The following is a 14395-nucleotide window of genomic DNA, read 5'->3' on the forward strand; positions in this document are numbered from 1 at the left end:
TTTAAATTATTTATTTATGACAACCGACTAATAAAAGTTGTATTGCTTCTGATGGGTATCCTACTCTCAGAAACTCGACATGAACCGCCCATTCATGTCATGCTTGTTCGCATATACATTTAACAAACGATTTTTTATTTTAAAAACTTTACAAATTATTTATTCCTCAAAAAGTTTTATTTTTGTATTTATCATAAAATATTAAAAAAAATTTATTTTATTTTAGAAAGACAAAAATAATTTCTCGACTTAAAACTTAGGCTTCAAATTTGAAAAAAATTCATAAATAAGTATTCAAATTTTTTAATTTTTATTTACTGTTGTTTAAAAAAAAGCCTACTTTAGATTTTTTTTTTATTATTCATCCTCGTAACCGTTATTACAGTTTTGGTCTTAGTATTATATATATGTATATATATATATATATGATGGCCCTTAGGTTTAACATTTATCCATTCTCCCTCGGAATACGATCGGGAGAAAGCGAAAAATAAAGAAAAGTAGAGAGAAAGAGAGCGAGAGAGAGTAAAAAAAAATGTAAAAATATATAAGAGAGAAAGAAAATGAGAGAGGGTGAAAGAGAGAGTTTGGAAAAGTTTTCCTGTGTAAAGTACCACGCGGACTGGCTCGAGGTTATGAAATTCTGATGGCTCATAAAATGTAAGAAAATTTACAGACTACGGTCTTCGTTTTCTCTCTTTTTCTTTCTCTATCATCGCGTATAGACGAGAAAAAGAGAAATAAACTTTTTAAAACTTGCCGATCGATCATAAACGTTAGTAATGTTCATTTTAAAAAATAATAAAAATAATAATTATTATTATTAAACAAAAAAAATTCAGTAAAATTTTATTTCATTAATCATACAAGTGGTAATTAAATATTTAATTTCATGATAATCATGATTAGAGACAAATATTGATGATTTTTTTTTTATTTAAAAAAAAAATATGATTCTGAAGTTACCAGACAATTAATAATTTTTGGATTTGTTTCTAAAAAAATCAATTACAGAAAAAGAAAATCAAAAAATATACACATGTAGAAAAATAAAAAAACTACAAGTGCAATGCTTGTAAATATTTTTTTTTTTATAATTGATGGTTTTAAATGAATTCCAAAAATTATTAGACGTCGGCTTACTTCAGTATCATTGAATTTATCAGACAATTTACAATTTTTTGATTTTTTTACCTCAAATCAATTACAAAAAAACAATCTAAAAATATGCCCATGTAGAAAATTTAAAAAACTACAAGTGCATTTTTTTTTTTCATAATTTATAAATTTGAATAAACTCCAAAAATTATAAGCCGTCATCTAACTTCAGTATAAAATAAAATTCTTATATAAATTATTTAAAATATTTATAGCAGAGAAAATATATAAATATTGAAAATAAAAATAGTAATTACACATACATTAACCATAAAGTAAGTGTTGGCCGTCCCTCATCTTGCCGCCCTCATTTGAGTCTCCCCAGCTCAGAGTATCGTCAATGTCGAGGTCTGGAATGAGAAACTCTATACGTAGGACGATGACGTCGAGCTGTAGGATGGCTACACTAGGTGAGCTCTCGCCAATCTCCCTCGAATAATTATGTATAAAGTCGCAAGGTGCCGAGGGAAAGTGTGTAGGGGTGGGCGAAGGGACCCGGTGGTTCAAGGGAGACAACTTGGGGGTTCGCCTCTCAAAATACGTCTAAATATTAATGAGGTGTCCTTGCCAACGGCGAACTTGTTCACCGTCTTGCTCTAGCAATCCAAAATTAACGCGCGACAATATTTTTTTTTTAATTTTTTAAAACAAAAATGAGAAAAGATTTAAAAAATAGCTAAAGATAATTGAAAGGAGACAAGTTGAAATGAGTTGTGTCAGTTTTAAAATAGTTTTGGGTACAAGAGAAAAGGGTTGACAAGGAGTCGAGCCGATAGTTAATACAAAGAGGGTACGGGAGTCTCGTTCTTTCTCACTCTTATAAAATTTTATCTCTATTTGTAATTTTCATTCTAGTTCACTCTTGCTCTATTTTATCTGACTCTCACCCTTACTCTTATTCTGTTTTCTCGTTTTCTCAACTACAGTATATACTCTAGCTACACAGTTGGTGGTAGAGTTCCCCTGGGACTGCTAATTGTGAGCGACAGTCGCACGGGTAACCGGGCCAACGTCGTTCTCAAAATGTCAACTCGAATCGTCGACTAGTCGTGTCGTCGACTTGAGTAAAACTTTTTTTTTCCTTCATAAGTAACGACAGTCTTTTCTCCATTTTTTTTTTTTTATTAACTTCTTTATCGAGTAACAAAAGATCTATCACTTTCAATTACTATCAATTACCGCGGCCTAAAAAAATAAATGAATATAATTAAAGTTATTATTTTTTTTGTGAGTTGATTTAGTAAATAAAATGGAGTCGAAATTACAAACTCATCAAAGATTTGAGTTTACATACGTTGCATCCGACGTCATTCCATTAGTAAACTTTTCTACTTGTTCGTTGATACTTGTGAGGACAAACCAACCCAATGACTATTTACCATCTTGAAGTACTTAATTTTGCTTTGGGAATAAAGTCTTGGTAAAATAAGGAGTAAAGAGAATGTATAAGGAAGAGAAGAGATGCGAGTAATCGTGGCTGTAGTAGTTTAAGTAGATGCGGCAGGTAACCGAGGCGTGATTTTGGTCGTGTTGGTTGGCGATAGCAAGAAGAGTCATTTAAATAGTACCAGTGGTAGTAGTAGAAGTAGTAGTCGTCTGTAGTATCTGAGGTAATACTCAGACATGTCGAGAAATACTTACTGGTGTGCCGACGAGTGTGTTGTAGAGCTGTTGAGCAAGTGAGAGACACTAAGGCGCCTTCCTTCCTATTTTCCTCGGCTGCCTCTCACAATTAGAATACTCGGGGGAACTCAGCCCTTGCCGAGTTAACCAGGAGATAGACGGATAGATGAGAATAAAGTTAGAATAATAGAGTCCTCATGACAATTCAGTTGAAAAAAAAAAAAAAAAAATAAAAGAAAATTTTTTTTTCTAATTAATAAAAATTATTTAAGGGGGACCACTATTGTGACTGCCTGAAAAAAGATAATTTTTGGGAATTTTTTTAAGGGAAACTACTGCATGGAAAATTTTAATGTTTTGAGGATATATTTTTGGATATATAATGAATACAAGATAAAATTTTTGGACCAAAACATTCAAAATTCAGCGAGTTATTCACAATCTTTCAAGGCTTCAAAAAAAGTCCCCCCACTGCTGCAGTGATAGGCAAACAAACCGAATAAGTCATAGATCAAATTGAACGGAATATAGTATAGTGCCGGATAGCTCAACTGGTAGAGCACTCGGCGCGATACCGAATTGGTCTGGGTTCGATTCTCAGTTCGGGCAATCTATATTTTTCTCAATTTATCTATAAATTGTCTTATTGAGAAGGTTTGCATTTTTAGGTTTCCATTATATTAAAAGGCAAACAGCGACCTTTGCAGTGCAGAAATTCAAAAAAACCACAAAGTTTATTAAACTAGAAGGTATCTCCTGTACCGATACCCTCGGACTGAAAAAATTAAAATGTAACAAAATGGCGGAGTTTTTAAAAAAAATTTCAAATTTCGCGCGAAAATTTGATGATTCTTGGCCTGGCAAAATTACATTTTCGATTCGATCGGAAAACTGGAAGTTCATGGTACGTAGAAACATATATAAAAGAAACTGCAAGTCGAATCAAATCGATCAGATGATTTGTCTTCGAGTTATAACTGCAATTTTGAAAAATGTATTTTTGAGAACCGATGAGTGGCTGCTCTTCAGATGGCTGTACCTCAAAAAAACTATTCGAGATATGCTTGAAATTTTAGTATGTTATTTTTGAACATCTAGACTATCGACGCTCGCAAAAAATTGATTTTTTCAAAATTTCACACTAGTGCTCCCCCTCGAAGTTTAAAAAAAAAACTTTAATTTGTAAAAAAGAAAAAAAAATAGATTTATTTCGAGCACCTTTTTCACGTCCAGTGAAAAGAAATCGCGTGATGTATTGAAAGTTTGAGTCTGACATACATCAAGGATAGTACAGAGCACAGAGTACAAGTATGGGTTTCATCGTTGATAAGGTGTTCTTTCAGTTCTACAAGGCTGAGCATATCTACATAAAGTAAAGAGGTATACAGATAGAGCGGGAAAGAGGGATTGAAAGGGGTAAGTCTTTAGAAGGGCATTAGCGTCGTGGAATTAATTGATCGCAGGATATAGAAGTGGGTACCTGATGGGTGAGCTCCTCACATGCTTGTAGGTCTCTCATTGCGCGAGGCCGAGGCGTGTCGGGGTAATATCGGTACTGGTTCGTACCAGTCAATATTCCCAACTAATACCCCCTTTTTTCTCCCTAACCAGACAACCCTTTACCCTTACTTACCTACTATACTATTAACAACTCTGTACTCTGTACTCAGTACTCTTAAACCGTTTACTCTTTAGCTTTATACTCACGATATAATCTGATACCTTTACCATCGTCCACTCAAATTTCGATAGACTTTTCGTGCCGCACACGCTCTGTAGAGGGACTTCTTATTCATGATGATAGGACACCCCTATTCCCTCTTGCTCTTGCTCTTACTCTTACCCTCATGGCATTGAGTCTTCGCCAGGAGCATTTGTTTGCTGAGGTCCAGGACTAGAGGGTTATTAAACTCGACCCACAGACCACATCACAGATAGTATGTGTGGGGTTTCAGTTAGGGTGAAGTGAAAACTCTCTTCTGGATAACCAACTTCATATTATTCTGTACCATGTCTATCCATCTTTGTGTCATTATGTTTACACTTTTTTATTTTTCTTCAATTCAAAAATTTTTTTTATCAACAATTTAATTAGAAAAAAAAAAATAAAAAAATGCACATGTAGAAAATTAAAAAGACTGTGTGCAATTTTTGAAAATATTTTTTATTTTAATTTATCGTTTTTAACGCATTACTATTCTATGAAATATTTACCCCGAGTGTTGTAATAATTTGAATGATAAAAAAAGAGATTTTTTCTATTTATAAATAAATCAATCGATTAATAATTAGCCAAGTTTATCATATTATACATAAATATAAAGAACGATAATGGATATTCCATCATTCATGTGTGGAAAAAAAAGTTTCTTTTTAATTTTTTCCTCTAACTTTTCCAAACTGCTGTAAATAAATAATCGTCGAGGTTCAATACGAAGGACTAAAAAACAGTACTATCAATACATAAAAAACAATAATATAAATGAATACGATATTGATTTAATAATATAAGTTTTCAATATAACGCATCTAGAAGCGATATTCAAAAGTATTATCATTTATATATAAACTTAATAATAACAGCAGGAGCGTTGGAGCCGTTTTAGTAACAACAGCCAGCCAGCCAGTCGATTTTCCTGATATTATTACGATACGTATATATGTATATATAAATATATTAAAGGGAAAGTAAGACGTAGACTATATCAGTAGCAGTAGCAGCAGCAGCACTTTGAGCGCAATCACGAAACCAATTGGAATCGGTAAATATCGCTGGCAGAGGAAACAATCTTGGGGGTTGTGTGAACTACTGGAGGTTTCAGTTGCTACTCCCGAGTATTTAAACTCAACTCGACTTGACTTGATTCAACTAAACTCAACTCAACTCTATACAGCTACTTGTATACTAGTATAATATAAGTAGTAGAATGTGTATAAAGGAGTAAAGGGGGAGGGAAATAGTAATAGAGGGTGTAGAGGCGTGTGCTGCACTAGTGGTTAAGGTGGGTCGAGTAGTTGAGTTGATACCTAGGCAGATATGTCCTTGAAGCATGCGAGCGCAATCACGCGGCCTCAACAATCATTGTTTTGAGATTATTCATGCTCATGGATACCCAACACACCCCACAGCTATAACATCTTATTACTGCTTTACCATCTCAATATTAAACCACATTATTGTAATGCTCTTCAATAAGTGCTTTCTGCTATTTGGGTGAAATTTTTTTTTTTTTTTTGAGAGACATAAATTTCTTGTTTGAATCCAATTTATGTGTACTGAAAAAAATAATCAGTAGCAGCTACCGATTATTTTTCGGTAGCCGCTACCGATTATTTCGGTACCAGTTACCGATTGAAATCGTATATGTGTGTGTGTGTGTGTACGTAACTGATACCAAAAAAATCAGGAATAGTTACCGAATTAATCGGTATAACGGCTACCGAAGAAAAATCGGTAGCTGCTATCGATTATTTCGGTAGCCGCTAGCGAAAAAAAATCGATAACTGCGACCGATTATTTTTTTCAGTGTAGAATATCAAATTTCTTTTATGAGAAATTTTGAAATTGAATTTTGAAAAACCGAAACTGTTCCTACACAGAAAGAAAGGATTTCTGAACGTGATAAAATTTTATTGGAGCAAGAAAAAATTTTTTGAGGCAAGAAATTAATTATTGCATCAAGAAATTTTTTCTAGTCCTAAGAAAATTTTTGTCTTCAATTCATATCGCTAAATATTTCTTGCGTCACAAAATCCTTTTTTTCTGGGTAGAAATTTTTAATTTTGATTTCTCTTAAAATCGATCAGCAAAAACTGCCAAATTTTATTGAAAATATGAAAAAGTCAAATTTTTTCCTGTGAAAACTTAGAATTTGTCGTCGTTTTCCATATAATATATAACATATAAAATATTTTGAATTTTCCAGTATTTATACAAAATTTAAAAATTGATGTTCAATTAGTAACAAATTTTGAAAATATAAATTTTACACAATTTCATGAAATTAATACATTTACATTAAAAAATTTCATTTTAAGTTTTTAGAATTGACCAAATTTCGATAAACGAACAAAATTAATTTTGTAACAATAATTTAAAAAAACAGTTTTAAACTAAAAAAAGTTATTTATTGGAACAGAGCCAAACGATTTATTAACTCAATATCACCCAGTAAAAAAAAATATCAAACCTATAAAGAATGAAACAGTTATATAAAATATATAATGTCGTGATAATTGGGAAATAGTTGTTATCCATGTTAATAAATCAAACTGGGGGTTCGGGGTTGGGGGTTGACAAAGCAGTAGCACCGGGATACTCAAACAGCACGATGATATTGTTAACAACTTGGTCCGCCTTAAATTATGCCTGCTAGCTAATTACAGAGAAACGCGCTCATGACATTCGTGCACCGTGGCTACAATTAATTTCAGCAATTATCGCTTCGCGTCTCCTTTTCTCATTTCCATTCTATATATCATATACATAGACACACTTACACACATATATATACATATACATGTATTCAGTTTGCCTTATTACATTGCATCTCACCCTTTATTCGTTCTATTTCTATCCTCGACTATCAACTATCACCAACACCAACACCGACATCAATTACAATTACACATAAACTAATCACTGAATTTCATAAATTTAATATTGATTGCCTATTTCTCTTTGTTTATGTTTCAGGTAAATACCTGTTCGATAAATTCAATCAACCCTTAATTTTTCAACAATTCATCAGCGGGCGGTAAGTCTTTGAAATATTTATTTTTATTTTATTACCCATACGAAAAAAATATATATCCGGGCAAATCTGTATATATGAGACATATATTTTTATATATTTTGCATATATGCGACATAGTCCAGATTTGCCCGGATATATATTTTTTTCGTATGGGTAAGAGGAAGACAAAGACAAAGAAATAGAATCGTTAATAAATATGAGAAAATTAGTAATTATAAATCTGATCAGAGGCATAGTGTTGTTTCGGTATTGCGTGGTACTTTGGTCGCGTGGACTTTTGCGACAGGCACGGCCTCGCGTGATCTGACGTCCCTTCACGGATTTCCACCCCCTTGTGGTGCTGCCGATGAGGGTAAAGGTGGAATTTAAAGCTTGTTGCATGATGTACACTGCACTGAATGTAATGTACTGAATTGTCTTCATATATATATATATATACATTGTGGGGGATGACAATTATAGCTTAGGGATAATTATTAGGTAACAGTTAAACGGACTGACCAAGCAACGCTTGTATTTATGATTTTAACCCTCGTAAATTTTCACCGTTAAATTGATATTTTTTTTTTTAACATGAGAGCTTTAATTAATTTTTTTAAAAAAGTCGAGTCATGGTCAATTATATCAGCAGTAAGAAAAAAAATCCTTTAGAAAAATTTCTACTCCTGGTTTTCCGTCACTATTTACATTTTTTTTTAATCACTGAATAAGATATAGATAATATTATTCAGTAGATATTAAAAATGTGGGGTAAAATGGACCTCTGAAAAAAAAAATTTCTAAACTATTATATCGTTTCCTTATAAATTTTTTTTTGCTGTTTCTTCACGGATTAAAATGTCACAGGAAGTGAAAAAATTCTTGATTCATTTAAAATTATTTTCCGTGAACAAAACATTATTAAAATTTTTAATTAATTAGTAAAAAAATAAAAAATGATTTAACAGTCAGTCAAAATTTCTATTTAACTATAACAGCACAATGGAAAAAATTTTTATTTAAAATAATTAGTTGGCTCTTATGATTTTTAATTAAATTTTTATGAGTCTCATTTTACCCCTCCCCCTTTCCGCCATAAAAAATAAAAAATTAAAATCCGATGTCCGAAGGTACCGAAAAATTTTTTCATTGACGGAGTTTATAAAAAATGAATATTGTAAAAAATGTAATTCGTGTAAGGGCGTTGATAATTTTTTTTTATCATTTTTTTTGTTGATAAAATACATGTAATTTAAAGAGTATTGCAGGTATATAAAATACAAGTGCGTGCATGCATTATGTAGGACCCACCCTCAACTCTCACTCACCCTCTGGCGGTCTCAGTGTGTGCACACGGCATTTCCCACGTTTACCCACGATGCGACGTGTGTCTGCTATGCGTTTGGACGTGGCACAGGCGTTCGCGTGTGATCTACCACGGACCTTGCTCACATAAGCATTATACGTGTCTCTAGCATCCCCTTTCTCTACCTGTCACCCTTTTACTCTTTCTCTTTCTCTTTCTCTCTTTATATGTATATATATGAATGTTGCCCATAGACTTTTCACCCTCCATTACGTCTCTTTACGCCCGTCAGAATGCTGTCCAACTTTCGGGCACAGACAGCTCGCGATCTTCTCCACCGAGAATTACTTAAACTTCAGCTCTCCCAGTAGTTGACGTTACGTTTGTTTTAATCGTTACCCTCTACGTCATTGGTTAATTCTCAGTGATATCAACAACCCTCTTGTTTCATAACTTTACCAAAAATTTTTACACATATCTTCACATACACATCAACTGTTCATTTTGTAATTTAATTAAAACGATAATATTATTTTTCACCTTCACTTTAATTATTAAAGACAGTGGGGTAAAATGAGACCATTCAAAAAAAAATTTTAATTACCATAAAAAAGATGAGGTAAATTGCTAACTTGGTCAATTCCAAAAAAATTATTCCAAATAAAGATTTTTAATAAATTAGTATATTTTTATGGTGTAAATTGGACATTTTTATTCTAATAAAAAATATTTGCTGTAAATTTTTTAAAGTAATTTTTATTCGAGTCTCTTCTAATTAAAAAAAATTCAATTATCTGACGTTAAAAAAAAAAATTTATACATAATTTTGAGTGGTCATTTTTTTTCTGGGTACCAACTTGCCCCCTCCCTTTCTTTGTACATAATAAAAATTTTTTGACAACAAAAAAAAATTTTTTAGTAGAATATTTTATGATTTCGAAGTTAGCCGACTGTTGACAATTTTTTGATTTTTTTTTTCAACAATTAAATTTGCAGAAAAAAAAAACTAAAAATATGCACATGTAGAAAATTTAAAAAACTACAGGTTCATTTTTCTTAAATATTTTTTTTTCTTATGATTTATAGTTTTTCAAAAATCAAAAAAACTATTAAACGTCGGCCGATTTCAGGATCATGAATATTTTAACTTTCATTTAAACAAAGCGAAAAATTTCAGGCATTATTATTAGTAATTACATATATATTTATATATATATGAATATAGGTGGAGAATTTGATCGCGTCTAAATTGTCGTGGGTGTATACGTTATAGTGTCGTGCCGTTTAAGTGGCGATCGCATGCCGACTAGAGAATTATGGTCGAGTGGATATAGGATTACAAGTCTACGGGGTTCCTTCGTGTGTTACTTTACTATATGTATGTATATAAAGACATAAATAGTAAAGGTGCAATAACATATAAGGGTATAAAAAACACTGCTGTTAATATTGCATGACGAATGACGATTCGATAATTTAACCTGCGCAAAATCTATTCGAAGGTAATTTTTACTCCAAACTGAAAACCTCAAACTGAGGCTTTAAATTTATTAAAAATTCATTTTTCTTTGTATAGATGTATGAAAGCATATAAACAGCAGGGAAATTATGCTTTTAAAAGTATAACCCTTCTATTGGTTTTTCAGAAATACATTTAATAGTTCAATTATAACTTTTTTTACTAACAATTGGATGAGCAATTTTTATAAATTTATTTATAGAAACACTTTTAGTTTAATCCTTTTGTAAGTTTTATTTATTTATAGAACACGAGTAAATTTAAATAATAGTGCTGGAGTAAGTAAAGCCTATTGATCATGTGAGTAAAAGACAAGAGACTTCCCTCGTATGAGTGGCGAGTGAGTGAATAAAGAGGGGGTTGATTCGTAGGTCGGAACCCTCGAGAATTGCTCGTATAGAATGGCCAAACCTTGTGAATTATCAATAAGACTCGATGATAGAGTGAGAGACTCAGACTTTTTCCCATGGGTTTGCTCACTGCTTGGACATTATAAATAATTCCCGACATTTTTGCTCTCTCGATATCCACTTAAAATTATGTTGAAATTTTTTCTTTTTTTTTTAAGCTATCGTTTATTATCTTATGAGGAAAAAATAAAATTTTAGTGGCCAAGAGACAGTGGGTGAAGTATTTATTGTTGGCTGTTGGTATTGGGTTGGATATATAGTGAAGATGGGCAATATTGCTGGATAAGGTATTACGTCTTAGTGTAAAAGATGGCTTGAGATTTCTCTTTCCATATTTTGTGATTCTTTGGCAGAAGGGTGTGGGTGAGACGAGACTTAGTAGAGCGAAAGGAGATTCCACTAAGCTTTCAGATTTTACCCTCTTAGCCGACCAAGGATTATAAAACGCAAATACGTCCCTTGATTAACGTCCTATACACTAAATGTATTTCTATTCACTGGGATTTATTAATTTTACTTTGGTTTAAACCGAAAATTAATTGTTAACTAAAAGAAGTTTTTTAAATTTAGTGCTCATGTATTTTTTGTTGATAAAAAAAAATACGAAAAACTCGGTATTTCCTTAAGTACCCCGTTTTGCCCCTCCTTCCCCTAATTATATTGTTAATTAACTTAAATATGAGAATTATAATTCATTATTGATTGACTTGAATATCAAATTCGTCTGTATATTTGTCGTATTTATTGTCCGATTAAATTTTTTATACTATTGCCGCGCCAATTCTGTGACCGGTAGAAAGTAAAAACAGTCAAAAACACGAATATGTCCGCTCAGATTGTAGCAAACCTTCGGTTTTGGGCTTGATATATTACTTACAAATAAACAAAAAGGTTTAAAGTTGTGATAGTGAATAGAATTCTCTTGTATACAAATCTAAGGTTGACACTAAAAAAATATTTACCTGAAAAAAAAAACAATTGGAAAGTAAAAAATTTACTGGATCACTAGATTTCTGAAATATTTCGCATATAGATGCTGGTATGTCAGCCAAACATCTTAGGCCACTTCAACTCCGGAACTACCCCTTAAGTAGTCAAATTATATAAATTTTTTTCATTTTCGTTGCGCGAAAAACTTTCCGTTCTTCAGGTACATAAAAAAATCAATAAAATTGTTTTCGGTCTTACTCGAACCATTATGGAAAATGGACATTTCTATCCATTTTTATCCATGATTTGTAACAATTGACTTCAAGTACACAACTTTTCGGTCGTAAAATTAGTAAAATTAATTGTCTTTCGGAAAATATCACGACCACGCACTAACGACCAACCGGAATCAATGAACACAAAAATAAACTTAAATTTGTAGTTACTTATCCAATTTAAATTACCTTAAATACTCAGACTTGTTTATTAGAATGTCCTCTCGTAAAAGTGTCCTCTTCATACCCCATCAATGTTTTATATAAATTGTAGCCAGCATTTAATGTCAGTCAATCACCGACATAATTTTAAGTGAGAGTCACTATTTTTACAGCTATAAGTATACCACTAATTCACCCAGTGATATATCTATAGCTGTCTCCCAGTGAATATCTACTAAGTGAATTTCACTGATTCATTATTAGAGAGTATTTTTTTTATTTTTTTGAAAGATAACATTTTCATAAAATAAATATTTTGATGAGGTAACTTATGTAGCTTATATATAAACCCTATTCACTAAAATAAAAACAAACTAATTTAATTAACAAAGTTTGTTGTAAGTTATAATAAAAAAAAAAAGAAAAACATACTGAGTGAAATAAAATAATTATAATAAGTAATAAATAACGAAACCTACATGACAGTATAATATGATGGATGCGAAAGGATTCACGGTATCTAGAAATTCGATATAATTTCAAGGGTTGCTTGAAGATAGCCACTTTACGTGGATAAACTGCAGGAAGAGAACTTGAGCGCAGGGAAGCCTCAAGCATCCTACGGAAGTCTGGCTCTAATTAAGCGGCCCTCTCCTTACTCTCTTGCCCACCCATCAACCCCCACGGCTAGCTCCTTCACTCATCATCTTTCATCCCAGCGTAAGCTACATCTCAGTGATTGCTGTTCGTCTCTCCCTCCCCTTATTCTGCTCCCTAATTTTCTTTCTCTCTCCGTGCATATCATATCCAAGAGATGAGTTATAACTTATAACGTTATAAGGATCTCTCGCGTGTTATCATATTCCTGATTGTTATGTCTTCGCGATATGCGATCGTGTGCAGGTTGAATTGATGCCACGGTTACTAGTCTTTAGCCTTTCTCATTTCTCTCTTCTCAACTTTCTTCATGGCTGCAACCACGAGAGTGCTGGATTCCTAATTAGATCTGCCTCTTTTCCACTCTTATACTCTCCCATTTTCTTTTTCTCCTTCTTCATTAGATGTTTTTTTGAACCTCCGTCGTATTTATTTTTAAGGTTTTCTCAACCGCGGGTTAATTGCGCTGAGAATGGTATCCTATAGATAACAAATGACTGGCATGACTGAACGAATGAGTAAAATACTTTCTTAATTGGCGCATAATTATGCAAATAATACTTAAGTTTGTTTATAAAATTGGGGGTGAAATTTTTATAAATCACTACACTGTAAAAAGACCGGTGTTAAGAATGGACTCAATTTAACAACAGTGTAAATTGACGGTGTTAAATCGGTGTAAAAAAAATTTCACGTATAGAAATAGGAAAAAAATGTATTGCATATAAAAAAATATAAGAATTTAATGAATATTATCTAAACTCTTAGAATGAATCAGTGAAAAGACCTGCAAATCAGTGAATATTCACTACGAATTAGTCCCAAGTATATCACTGATTCAATTAGTTGTATCATGCGTAATGGATTTAAAAATGACACACTTTTACGCCCATCATTTTAATCACCAATAATTTAATTAATTCAAAAAAATACTAACTGTACACTGTAAAAAAAAACCGGGGTAATTCCAAGCGGGGTAGGTGTTAAAATTTTGGGTGTTAAATTTCAACACCGAAAGCGATGTTAAAATAACACCGTCGAAGGTGTAAATATTCTTTACCGGTGTTAAAATAGTTTTCGGGGTTGAAAATATTTCTAGTTATTCGATCACTACAGTTAAGACAGTATTTTTATTACTAAGTTAAATTATTGGTGTAATTTTTAAATAAATTACGTGTAACATAAATAATTATTTATGTAAATACATATAGAAAAATTGAAATTTCCTCTAGATAACATCCATTAAATTTTTTTATATGCAATACTTTTTTTTTTCTAATTTCTATACCTTTCATTATTTTTTACACCGATTTAACACTGGTATTTAAACACCGCCTACACCAGTGTTATTTTGAGTCCATTTTTAATGTCTCTCTCTTTATACAGTGGATTTAAGTTTGTCAATAAAATTATGATCCTAAAGTTAGCAGACAATTAAAAATTTTTGGATTTTTTTTTGAACAATTAAATTTGAAGAAAGAAAAAAACTAGAAATATGCACATGTAGAAAATTCAAAAAACTACAAGTGCATTTTTTTAAATATTTTTTTTTCATAATTTATCGTTTTTAAAAAAATCTAAAAATTATTAGACGTCGGCTAACTTCAGTATCATCTAAA

At 31.8% G+C, this 14395-nt stretch overlaps 1 protein-coding gene across 11 annotated transcripts in view; it reads left to right on the forward strand.

The window, feature by feature from the left end:
- Nucleotides 1-14395, forward strand: part of LOC130664387 (mucin-5AC-like) — a 324309-nt gene that overhangs the window by 125322 nt on the left and 184592 nt on the right. For 2 of the 11 annotated variants that reach the window (XM_057464212.1, XM_057464211.1), the window contains exon 2: nucleotides 7478-7538. The exons of the other annotated variants lie outside the window; for them this stretch is intronic. The gene's annotated coding sequence lies outside the window, so the exon portion shown is untranslated. The remainder of the gene's footprint in view (nucleotides 1-7477; nucleotides 7539-14395) is intronic. 11 annotated transcript variants of the gene reach the window in all.

Source organism: Microplitis mediator, chromosome 3 (genome assembly GCF_029852145.1).
Source record: "Microplitis mediator isolate UGA2020A chromosome 3, iyMicMedi2.1, whole genome shotgun sequence".
In the NCBI taxonomy this organism is placed as follows: Eukaryota; Metazoa; Arthropoda; class Insecta; order Hymenoptera; family Braconidae; genus Microplitis; species Microplitis mediator.